General features: G+C 41.4%; 1 long non-coding RNA gene across 1 annotated transcript; it reads right to left on the bottom strand.

The window, feature by feature from the left end:
- Positions 1–7,492: 7,492 nt before the first annotated feature.
- Positions 7,493–10,783, bottom strand: LOC146567315 (uncharacterized). The gene is made up of 3 exons (XR_014893765.1): positions 10,628–10,783; positions 7,971–8,035; positions 7,493–7,640 (listed from the first exon to the last, which is right to left on the bottom strand). It is a non-coding gene; the product is annotated as an uncharacterized LOC146567315 (long non-coding RNA).
- Positions 10,784–11,014: the final 231 nt, after the last annotated feature.

Here is an 11,014-nt window from a genome sequence, read left to right as displayed (position 1 = left end):
GTAAAATGTTCGATGAGTAGCAAACAGGGTGTACTCTAAATCCACTGACGTTATAAATTAGGAAAACTTTTATCCTGCAATCCTCATTTTGCTCTGCTATTGCATTGTGTTGTGGCTCCTGTGCTCTCAGGGGAATCATTGATGTTGGATTTCAGATTAGCCCTCTGATGTAATTGTGTGATCTTTGAGCAGCAGTACTCTCTCTATTAAGTAAAAATTAGATGTACTTTATTGATCCTGAGGGCGCCTGGGCCATTACAGCAGCAATGTGGACAAAGGAGAAGCATAGAAGGCATTATTAAATCAAAGGAATTATGATGATACTCATCTTTCATGCTGACAGAGCGACCTGGTTACAGATTTACAGATTTATTGCTATGTGAGAGTAGCAGTAGTATTGTGACTGTCCAAAGTTTGCACTGTTGTGTTCAACTGAAATTTTCTTAAGCAAAATAGAGAATCAGGAAGGAAGAACAATAAGTTAGATACAAAAAACAAAAACATTAAAAAAATTCACATGTGTGCAGAATTCCTAACGTTAACACACCATTAAAGCAGTTTGGCTGTTCATGGAAACGGCTCATTATGAGGTTATGAGGCCCTTATACTTTAACTGTGAACAGTTATGCTTGTTGAAGACAGGCCAGTGTGTAGATGTGAATGTATGCAAATCAGCGTGGATCCGAAGTGGGCCAGACTAGTGAAATCCCCCCTTTCTGTCACTGCAAGCAAGTTTAATGCGTTTAATCCCCGAAGTGCATTCTCAACTTAGTTTTTCAAGAATTGCTCTTGTGGTAAAGGAAATAAGTCTTTGAGCACTACGCTTGGAAATGTAAGAAATAAATGTGTAGCTCATTGATCAGACTGACGTATATTTCTAAAACATGTTTGTGTTAATTCACCAAAATATTTTTTTTTATAGATAGTGAAGGAAAGGGAAATTTTCTGTCATTTAGTTATCGATGAATTACTGTGGTGTCGTATGAATGGCCAGGTAGAGACGTTTAAAAACTGTAAAGCTGTAAAAATACAGTAAAAATTCCAAAGTTGATCCAAAGCCATCCAGTGGGCCAGATTGGAGTCTTTGCCAGGGTCAGTTCTGCCCCCAGGCCTTATGTTTGACACCCCTGATTTAAATAATTTTAAGGAACTTTTTAAGCATTTACACCGTTGTCATTTAAAAAAAACATTATTTATAAAATTAATTTATAAAAAGTCATTAACTTTGTAAAAACCTCTTTGGAGGCCCCATTTACAAGGCTCTTATTTTAAATCAGATTCCAAGTTGCTGACTTTCCTTTGGTTTTAGGAAGCCAAGGGAGGAACAAGTGTTGAGTAAATGTGTCTCCACCCAAGAATTCCAAGAGCTCCTGACCCCAAAGTGTCAAATGAGAGAAGGAGGAATCTTGCTGACAGCATCAATACTAACGCAGGACCCCCCAACCAGAATTCACTGCCACACGCTGCATTATAATGTCTGTGAAATGTGTACGCAGACTGCCAACCTGTGAATAAAGCCCATATAAACCACTGCTGGCTTTTCCTACAGCCATAGCCACAGTGTGTATGCAGACACAGCAACTCCCCATCCCCCTCATGTTAAATAATGCGCAATTTTTGATAACTGTGCCATCTTATGGTGAGATATATTTACTGCAGTAAATCCATACGGGTTAAGTAATGTGTTTAAAGCTGCATTTAAGGTATTGATTTTTTTTGGCCACTTGGGGGCAGTGAAACAACCTGAACATTTACATATTATGGCTAATTTATTATTTGCTGTTTTTCCTGTATTTTTGTGAGTCTGCGCTGTGAAACACAGAGCAGTTTCCGTCCACCTATATAGTTAAAATATACACAAATTGCTTTGATTTTTAAGGTAATCTGACTGCAGACACGTCTTTTAAAAAATAATTTAATTGTATTGAATTAAGATCTTCTAGTGTGTAAAATTTAATTTGAATGTGGTGGTATTTAGATTCTTACCCGATCTGAGCACATTTTTCGTGTGTCTTTTTTAATTAATTAATTAAATAAATTATTGATTCATTACCTCCATTTCACCAAGTAGATGTTATAGACAATGGAAGCTTTTGTCAGAGCGCACAATTCATATTCCCCCTCTTTAGTCTTGCTTTCTGCTAATCAGTCTTCAAACAAAGAGAGAGCAACAGCAGCAGCACACACCCCTGGGGCAAAACTGTGAGAATCAGCCTGGTTGTCTCTCCCCCCCGCCCTCCCCCTCTGACTACAGCCCTCATCCCTCCCATCTAAAACCCACTCCTGTCTCTGAGGCACCAGGGAGATGAAAGGGAATATGCAATGCGCCGCCTTTGACTGCGAACTGTGCGGCGTTATTAGGGGAAGTTTACTGGCCTTGTCTGCGTTTTAAACACACTTGCTTACATCAGGCAAGTGTTTACAGGGAGGTTCCGTGGTTGATTGGTTGGTGGGAGCCTTTTAGTACATGCACATTACACTCCGTGTCTGATCCGGGGCTGCAGAGAGCACCAGCAGACGCACACTGATCTCTCTCTTACTTACTGTCCTTTCTCACTGTGCACAAGCAACTAGGAGAAGAAGCTCGGCCATATTTCAACCCGATAACATTCGTAGACCAGCAGAGGGCGCAAAAGACCACCGACAGGCACAGCTGTGTATGTTTCTCAGCCACATTCGGGTTATGTGGGAACATTACAGTGAGGCTATTCAAGGCCAAACTAGGTTATTGCAGTGCACCAAAATAACTCACAACATACAGCAGCGAGAACAGACAGCAGAGAGCTGTGGAAGATAAGGTCAGCGCTGCTCAATAAATTACGTCGTGCATGAAAGTATTTAAAATAAATAAATAAAAATCCCAGACAGTGAAATTCATTTAGATGCAGGGTAACTCTTCGTGTACCAGACAAATACTCCCCTAGTCAGGCGTTACCTCACTTAAACCTGCTGCAGTCGTGCATTTCTGATGGGCCCTGTCTGCATCACAGAGGAGCCAGACTGTGGTGTTTGCTCAGAGGCTCGTGCACGAGAGTGACACACGCGCGCGCGCGCAAAGACACATCACGCACCTCATATGGCCAGCTGTCATGAGTTTGGATAATATGCATGCATTGTGACACAGCGTGTGTGCGTGACTCAGTACTGGCCTGTGTGCGCCTGTGTGTATGTGAGTCATGCTGCCGCTACTAGTGATACTGCCCAACATGTAATTGAGGTAATCTAGCTGCTGTTCATTCAGAGTATTCATGACATATGTGGAAAAAAAAAACAGGCTTAAAAGATTAATTATTAATCATTAAAAATTAAACAAGTAATTATTGTTACCACAAGCTTCTGCTAAGCAGTGTGCTGCACCTTGGATTATTTCTTTAAACACACATTCTTTCAGATCATTTTTTGGCACATGTTGGGATATCTTATTTATTCAACAGTCATTTCTTGGCCAGATCACTTTGATGCCAGTAGGAAGCCCAATTAGTTAAAAAAAAAAAAAGTCCCATCTGTAGTTTAGATCTCAGTCTTCCTTTTAGACTCAGACCACCCTTGAAGAGGCTGAAACAGACAGCTACAAAGAGAGGTAACTTTAGTTTGCTGGTTTTTCTCTTGTGGTCAAACATTGATGCTGTGTTGTTTTGGTAGTTTTACATTTTCCGTGGCTTTCGTGTTTAACTTGTTTGTTCTGGCTTTTAGGCTAAAGGTGACTGCGTCGGGCTATATGAGTGCATTTCTTCTGTGCAGTATGCAATCAAAAGTCTCTGGATTAAATGTAGTAAATGCAACACATTCAGATCACTTTGATTTCTTTTTTCTTTCATTTTAATCTCATGCAATAACTTAGTTTGCTCAGTGTGTTACTGGCTTTCCTAACATTCAGACATTTGAGACAGAAATCCAACATTTCTAACGAGCTATACAGCACAGATTTGTCAGCATCTTTGAAACACATCTGCTCCGCCGCAATATGCATTCTTGTGCGTTCATCTGTTCTTCATGATGTGTTTTTGACGTAAGAGCAAATGTTCTGTGTGTGCATCCAAAACAGAAGTATTCACACAGAGAAAGAGAGAGCAGATGATGGTTTCCGGATCGTGCTGCCAAATGTGTAAAAGACGTGGAGGATGCACTGTGTGATGATTTGGCTAAAAAATAAGAAATGCAAGATTCATTTTCGTACTAACATGACACTTCTAATCTAATGTTTCACGTATAGTGCTGTCAACCTTTAATAAATGAGATTAGTCATTGATCCAAAATGCTGCAGAGAGAGTAGTGTCAGGGACTAGAAAGGGAGAGCACATTTCTCCCATATTGGCTTCTCTTCATTGGCACCCTGTTAAATAAGAATCACATGTAAAATCCTTCACCCCTCATACAAGGTCTTAAATAATCAGACCCCATCTTATCTTAAAGACCTTGTAGTACCATATCAACCCAATAAAGCACTTTGCTATCAGACTGCAAGCTTACTTGTGGTTCCTAGAGTATTTAAAAGTAGAATGGGCGGCAGAGTCTTCAGCTGTTAAGCCCCTCTTCTGTGGAACTGGCTCCCAGTTTGGATTCGGGGAAACAGACACCCTCTCTACTTTTAAGAATAGACTTAAAACTTTCCCTTTTGATAAAGCATATCATTACAGCTAGATTAGGTGACCCTGGACCCTCCCTAAGTTATGTTGCAATAGGTTTAGGCAGTTGGGGGCTTCCCCTTTCTTGTTCACTCACTATATGTTTACACCCTCTCTGCATTCAATCATTAGTTATTATTAATCTCCGGCTCTCTTCCACAGCATGTCTTTTGTTCTGTCTTCTTCACCTCACCCCCAACCTGTCATGGTAGATCGTTTTCCTCCCTGAGCCTGGTTCTTCTCCAGGATCCTTCCTGTTTAAAGGAAGTTTTTCCTTCCCGCTGTCGTCAAGTGCTTGCTCTTATGGGGTCCTTTGATTGTTGGGCTTTTCTCTGAATTATTTTGTCTCTGCCTTACAATATAAAACAAATATAACTGACCTTGTTCTGCCGATTCATGTACATGACTAATTGTGCACTCTGGATCGTTTTCTTGGGCCTGTGAAAGCACAGGTAGAAAAGTCACACAAGCACAAATCAAAAATGACTGTTTTTTTCCCCCCTTTTACACTGATCACATATTCATAAGCAACACCAGCACCTGACAATTAGGTTTCGTCTTTCATTTTTTGACTTGATTGATAGTGAAACTTAGCCTACTGCAGTTTGCAAAGTTGTTGCCACAGACAGGTTTACGCTGAAGAATGGACGGAGTGTTGAAAACACTACAGCGGAACTGATTTGTCAGAGTTTCGTGGAATATATACACTCAGCATATAATGAAATTTATATTGGTAATGATTACGATGCTGGAAACATATTAGAAGACAAAGCATCATGAAAAGAACTTTATAATATTAATGTCTGTGTCAGTAATAAGAAATTCCCTCTATAGATTATGTCAACTGCTTTTGTGATGTTTTGATTCCACATTTGAGCATCTTTGTCGGTTTGTCTGCCACTGACTAGTTCCTTCATTCTTCTCTCAGTAAAGAAAGTGAGGGGGAGGAAGAGAGAGGGACTGCAGGAGAAAGAATGAAAGAAGCAAGATAAAGGTGTATATATTTATTCTTCAGCTGAGTCACAAATCAAAGGGAGAGCTGGAGAGGAGCCGAGGCTTAAAAGAAATCTTATTTTAATGCAAGTGGAAACATCAATACCGATCTGCGGCTGCTGAGTTTACATTACATTTTTACAGTTTGAGTCTTAGTTATTTATGTGCTTCTTATTAGGCAAAGTGAAAAACTATTTAAAAAACAAAACAAAACATAAAGAGCTTAAAAAGCTTTTGTCCGCCATAATTGCAAGGAGCTTGTAGTAGGAGTCGATGCAGTCACTGATAATATTTCTGCTTCTGCGGAGAAACAGTACAGGATAAACACGATTTTCTTCTGTTGCCAGAGAAACTCCACACGTGTTTTTTCTTGTACATAATGGATTCTAACTATGTGTAGCAGTTTATTCAGGCAAGCATCATGTTTTGGAGAACGGTGAAGGAAACAGAACAAAAATAAAACTGAGAGTTACCAGAGTATTTCACAGATGATTTGTTTCCAGTGCCTCAGGACCTAAGTGGGAATCTATGTGTCATTAGGAAAGTCTTTCCAGTGCTGAAAAGACAAAAAAACAAAACAAAAAAAAAGTTCAGGGACAGGCTGTCAGCTTCTACCGACACATGGCTATGATTTGCAGGAGCACTCAACCCCCTCCCTCCTCCCCACCCTTTCCAAAGGAGAACATGAGCAGTGCTAAGAAGCAGCACATTGTGTTTGCGTTCCCTGCCCCTGTCCTGCATGTTTTCCTGCAGGTGTGTAAGCCAGCGTGTTGTGCTTGAGAGAAAACGTGCGTCAGTACAGCTGAGTGGGAGTGACTATAACCTTTTTTTTCCCCTGTCCCTGAACAAAACCCCGCCTATTTCAGTGTGCCCGCGCACATGGGTAGTGCCGAGCCCGCGTGCGTGTGTTTTGTGTGTCAGCAAGAGTGTATGTTTCACACGTGTGACCACTGTGGAGGAGCCTGGTGCTCTAAGCTGCTTTGCAGAGCTTAGGAGGGCAGGCGCTTGCTGGCTACTCAAAGGGCTGTGCTTGCTACATGCCTGGAGGGGGTGACGGCATAGCTGAGCACTGGAGCATGGTGCCCAGGGTTTCACATAACAATGCTGGGTCAGGGGCAGCCCACAGAGGCCCTGCACTGAACTGTACATGGCCACAAACATAGCTCTTGTTCAGCAGTCGGAGAAAGTGGCAGCAATTTATCAGTTAATGAAAGTCAAAGTACTTCCTGCTCTTTGGTGCATTGGTAGCAAAGTACTACTTTTTAATCACAAATGATGTCTTTTCACAGCGTGTGATAAATGTGATATCGTTGGTGGTATTTTGCTGCTCATATCTGATGAAGCAGGTAAAAACTGCACAGTTTGCACTGCTCTACATCTTGAGTTAGTGCAGATGTACTTTATGCACACACAAACACATAAACACAAACGGACAGCACGCATGCAAACATGTACGCATGCAGTGTACACTTTTACTGGGAGCATGGAGTCCTGCAGGACTTCATGTTCGCTGCTGTTGATAACACACACACACACACACACACTTTTTCTGCCTCTCCCTAGATTCAGTTCATGTGGGGAGCTGGAATATCAGGTTTCCTGTCTGTGTGCACAGTTTGTACTTGCAGCGTCACCTTTGCTCCTCCTCCGTCAGCACAAGGCAGCACTGCATCGGGGCACTCTATGCAACTCTCCAAGGATATGGCAACCAAACCACTGGCGGGCCCTGTCACCAGTGGGAATAAAGGGTTGCCAGGAGATAATTATCACAGGGAGTTAAAACGGGCCTTTGTATGCATTTGGATAATTGGTTGCATATGAAGAACAATGAATCCTAAAAGTGTTTAATGAGTTTTTATTGGTCAGTGCTGCTGGGCTTTTGCTGGCCAGAGTATTTTGGGGCTTTGTGTGTGGTTCATTCATGGTTTCATTCTGTAAAAATGTGCAATTGTTGTTTCTGCGCATTCCCCTCTTCTGCGGAACCCCAGACGACCCTCCGGTGGCGCCAGTCGAGGCTGGGCCCTGTGAAAGAGGATGGGAAAGAGGAGGAGGAAGACAGGAGACACGAGTATGAGGGAAATGAAATATATTAGGACAATAGAGTATATTAGGAAGCTGGAAAAAAGAAGACACATAAGTGCTTAATACTACAGCACAAAATTTCAATACTAGGAAGGAAAATCAAGATGCATCTGTTTGGTTCCCTTCTAGTTTCTGAGAAATGAATTGCTCCTGTGTGTACGCTCGCTTTTATCTAATAAGCCAGTCCCGAAGTTAGTTATTGTTAGTTAAGCAATCAGCTGCACCGGGAAAGACTTCTGTGGTTTGACTGTGGGCCCAGTGGAGCCTTGCCTTTTGAAATACGATCCTGCACGAGAGACGTCACACGGCGCAGCTCCTGGAATGTCCTGCGTAGACTGAACAAACACAAACAGAGGCCTGCTGTAATCTCTTATCTCTGCCTGTGACACTTTGTACTGCAATACCATTAAATAGGCAGATATCTCAGAGAAGCTGCATTATTGATCTTTTATAGCTGGAGAGGATCATATTATCTGCATATGCAGGGAGGTTTTGTGATGACACGTGACACTCGTCCTTTTATCAGTTCTTTTACACTTTATATACAGTCACTGGTCATGACCAGATATGTAATTTCATTCTTATATACAGTTATAAAGTCATCTGCACCAGTTTTGTCTTTGTTTATGAAGCATTTGAAAACTCTTCTTTTTTTTTTTTTAGAATTTGACAAATAATATCTCCTGTTTATGTCTCCGTTTATGTCATCAATCTTTGATTTATTTTTGGGAAAACTGTGATAATTTTAACAGAAACCTTGAGTTATATGGATTTGGAGAATGGTGACATAATGAGGACTGTTGGTCATGATGTCACAGCCTTTGCTGCAGAGATCTTTTGAAGGATTGTGTAACTGCACATGCAGAATCCTTCTGTCTCACATATGTTGCTTCTTTGTCCTATTTGCACTCGTATCACGAGCCTATGAAATTATAGGACCTCTCACGTATAACAACAAGTGGAATCGAGGTCTTTAGTAAACAGTTAACGGTCTCGGTTAAAAAAAACAAACAAATATTACAATGCTCAAAAGCTTTGATCTAAAACCCATTCTACACAATGCTATTCATGCTGTTTTGTTGTGGTTGGATTTGCTGCAGCACTTCCTTCAGGATCTGTTTTGGTCATACCAACCCTCTCCACTGGAGGCACTGTCCCACAGGCTCTCTGCACAGTCCTTGCTCATGAAGGGCAAGATGCTGTATACAAGATACTGTAAACATGATGCAATCATATTGAATGTCACCCAACTATTGCAGTGTATGCTCTCATTTTATGTGCATGTTTTAATGACTGAAAGAACAATAATGTGTAGCAAAGCTTAAGAGGTCTTATTTTTTTGCACAGGAGAATAATAGAGGAAACAAAATGTAAATTCAACAAAATGCAAAATGCTGCATATATAATCCAAAACGTGTCCACAGATTGGCAACTGGGTTGCCTTTTCTATTGTGATTAATACTGCATCTGACCTCAGGTTGTCCACTCGGACATGTGACGCTTTGAAACTGCACATGCAGAATCCTCCCCTGTTACACAAGGCAATCACCAGATCTGTGCATGTGTTTGTGTGCGAGAGTGTTTTGAGGGCTCGGGAGCACATGACCAGTACAGATATGATTAATTACTGCAGCTTGAATGGACATTCAGACAGAAAATGGACTTTATTTGCACATCTGTGTGTACTGAGATAAAACTCCTCTTTACACATTAACACACCCAGTTTATATCAAAGTTTAACATTTACACTCAGGGCAGCTTTTTTAATACTTGCCTCATCCTTATACTCACCTTTTTCTCCTGATTTATTTCTCATATTTAAATCACGCAATCTGAGGGTTTATCTCACAATCTTTTATTTCATATTAATAGTCAGCCTCCAAGGCTGATTATTAATATGCTCCTGGGATATTAGCGGGCTGCAGTGTAATTAAAGCACTGCAAAATCCAGCCTTAATTCATGACTTCTTGTGTGTTTGTGTTTTTTGTATATTTTTTGCATTAGATTGCATAGGATCGACTCCATGGTCACTACTATGCAAAACTACTAGTATTTTATGCAATCTTTTATGCAATCTCCTTTATGCAATCAGTTTGCATATTGTTTATGTTTTGAGAGTTAAAGCATAAAATAATCATGCTGAAAAGGTAATGTGACTCGGGACACGTCTTCCTTCGGTTGAAATCATGCACAAAGATGTCAGAGAGTCAGACATAAAGACGTCATTGTTGTTGCTTCAGTCAGCAGAGGGAAGTTGGAGAAAAGATGACAGACTGTTGGTTGTGTGTAGTCTTGCTGAGCTCTGGCTGTATGTCCCTCGACTGCCGCTCTCTTTTTCTCTCCCTCTCTCCACACACCTCCGCACCATACTCTCTCTCTCCTGAGGCACGACTCTGGTCACCGTGGATATTAATACACTGCTCTGCCACTGAGTGTGCTCAGCACAGAAGTGAAAATATCTGACAGGCACTATTTATAGACCCTGCAGGCGGACAGGCAAAATCCACAGCAACACGATCCAGCCTATTCTGGAGTCGTGTTCCACAGAAATCGCCTCAGCAGAAAGGAGCTGCAAAGCCTGGGGGCCGGGAGCACAACTTGGCCATGGTGGGGTTTTTTTTTTGTTATAGAACAGTGGTGGCAGTTATGGGTGGGGAAAGCTGTTGTGGAGTGTACAAATGAAAGTGACACATTTGACTGTAAAGAAAAACAAAAAAAGTGAAAATGCACGCGCATTCACAGGTGTGTACTTTTGCTTGCTTCTGTGCCGTTGCCGTGAAGTTGTGCAGACATTCATACAACCTTGGTGAGGATTTACACAATGTACAGGATGCACGTGTTAATGATGAGGACTGTGTGTGTTCCAGCTCATGCTATTTGGCTCACATTTCGATGTTACGCATTATTAAAGATGAATCACACACACCAGCAGCATGAGAGTGTAATCTGAGGCAGGTCAGCTTGGTGGACAGATCTGCTTCAGGCATCCTGTGTCATCCTGAGAATTGGGACACAAGTGGAGAGGCGAGATAGATGAATAATGAAAAGCAACTTGGGTGCATGTTGTCCTCTGTCACCTCCCTGATTATGCAAATCTGAGAAAGAAAGCGCTAATACACAGGGACTGAGGAGAGGTACAGTATCTCCTTCTCTTCTCAGATCTACTGTGGAGACCTGCGCAAGGCTGATCTAGCCTCTTTCATCACCTGTGACATTTTAATAAGAGGTTCTTATGATGAGCCTGCAGCTCTGTCCCAATAAAACTATTTTATTTTTTCTAATTGGGAATCTTTTCATTTCAAAACATCACCAT

Source organism: Mchenga conophoros, linkage group LG9 (genome assembly GCF_057382185.1).
Source record: "Mchenga conophoros isolate Kocher_MC1m ecotype Shallow Benthic linkage group LG9, M_conophoros_male_GT1.1, whole genome shotgun sequence".
Lineage (NCBI taxonomy): Eukaryota > Metazoa > Chordata > Actinopteri > Cichliformes > Cichlidae > Mchenga > Mchenga conophoros.
This window is presented reverse-complemented; position numbering and strand designations above follow the sequence as displayed.